Genomic DNA, 2205 nt, shown 5'->3' on the forward strand with positions numbered 1-2205 from the left:
ACTTCCGTGGCCGTCGAGTATTAAAAGTCTATACTTCCCCTTCGTACGCGAAGAAGTAGACGGAATAAAGAGCTTTTCGAGCCACCGAAGACCAATTTCATCGGAGGTCCATCCGTTAGGACTAACCTCGAGTCTCCAATTATTCGGAAGGCCGTCGAACCAAGATTCGATAAAGACTTTGCCCTTAAAAATGATACACGGAGGAAGCGCCCACCCTGAAGCATTTATACACTCAATTGTAGTCACCTACGCGCGATTTCCGGGCTGTAAAAGCGATCGCCGTCCGTAGTATTCCCTTCTCGTGATAACCTTCGCGGTCGCAATCAAGCCCATTGCGAATCCGGTCTCATCAAAGTTATAGATATCATCGGGATCGATACCGTGAGAAATGATCGTTTTTTGGACGAGAGAAAACCATTCTTCAATGATTTTCGGGTCTTCACACTTCGCGCGCTCGTAATTATAGCTTTTCGAGAATCGGGAGGAAAGGTTAGGATGCCTTTTCACGAATTTTGTAACCCAATTTTGGCCGACCGAAGGAGGAGGGGTAGATCCACGCGCCGCGAGTAGTAAATTCGCTATTTCTCGTACAGTAGAATGCCGAGGAGCTGCTCCGCGGAGATCCATAGAGAGAATCCATTTTTGAAGAGATTCCTCTTCAATTTCAGTCAATTTTAGATTATTTGCGCGAGAAGACGCGCGGTTTTGAACCCCATTAAGGCGTATTGTGAGAGTTGAACGCGGTACGTTAAATTGGCGTGCTGCTTCGCGAATTGAAGCAATTTCTTGCTTCTGAATAGCCTGAATAGCTAATAAGATCCTACCCTCTTTTTCAATTGAATTTCGAGAGGATTGAGTACGTTTTGGTGGCATGGTAGGTGGTTGAAAATAGAGAGTCTAATTAATTGACGCGTTTTGGGTGGGGTGGCCAACTCAGGGGTGTGGCCAACTCACTAGTGAAATACGTTACAATAGATCCTATTTAGTAATACATCCTTATAGTAGGCTGCTTCTGCCATGATAGAAATGATATATTGTCGAGATCACATGACCTGGTTGGTCATGTGACCCTGGATGGTCCTGAGAGTAGTTAGATAGTCCTCGAGGGGTCGGAGCTTCTCTCCTTCCCCGTCCGTCTCTCAATCAATAAACTATCGTTATTGCTTGTTTCTTTCTTTCTGTCAAGACAAGGGAAGAGGCCGAACCGCCGTAGGCATCCTATTTCGAGACTGTCTAAGGGACTATAGTCGGATAAAGAACCGAATTCGTATCTTAAGAGCAGAGTGCGACCGAACTCCCTAGGCGGGGTGGTACTCTTATGAGTCCTAGTCCGAGGGGTCGGACTCGCGACGAGAAGTATCACTACCGTTGCTATTGTCACAGTTAACTTACCTAAGATGCCTAGGGTTCTAATCAGCAAAGGTGATGTATAGGTAGAACCATGTTCTTTCTAAGATTGCTAAGTACGCTCTCTTTAGAAAGAGAAAGCAGAGAGTCGATTGAATCATCCGATAGCACGTGCAGCAGAAAAGCTTTCCGGCTTCTATTCTATACCTTGCCTTAGCAAAATCTACTTAGAAGTGTCTCAATGTCTTATGCTGTGACAAAACCTAATCCAGAGTATAATCTCAACGATGATAAGCCTCAATGGTCAGTAGTTATAGATATCGATAAAAGTAGTCTATATTTTCCTCTAGCCGTCCTTCCCGCGATTTCCTCGTAGGAAAGCGCGTGCTTAACCTTCTACAATTAGATTTTAAGGCAGTTATAATCCCATCATAATGCGTTGAAGACCTACACATCTTCTTGTAAGCAAGCTATAAAAAAAAAAGAAAAAGGGGAGAACTTAGCTGTCTCGAAGTATTGCCACACGAGACTTCATTTTCGGTAACTTCCCTTGCTTTCTTCAGACCTCATGCATTCTGATTTACTCACATTAAACAGCCCAGTCAATTCGCTATTAAATGCGACATTCACCAATGTCTAATGTCTTACAAAAAAAACGAGAAAAACGTGCTTATATTGGGTCTCAATTTATGGTGTAAAACCGGAGCCCCAACACCAGAGCTGTTTGGGGCGACTAGCTTAGCTAAGCATTAAAAGGCCCCGAGTACTGGTTGTGAAGGTTGACACCAAGAATATCTTAAAACACCGAAATATGACGGCTATTCTATCCGGTCACTTGACGTCACAAACAAACCAAAA

This window comes from Penicillium arizonense (genome assembly GCF_001773325.1).
Source record: "Penicillium arizonense strain CBS 141311 chromosome Unknown PENARI_contig076, whole genome shotgun sequence".
NCBI lineage: Eukaryota > Fungi > Ascomycota > Eurotiomycetes > Eurotiales > Aspergillaceae > Penicillium > Penicillium arizonense.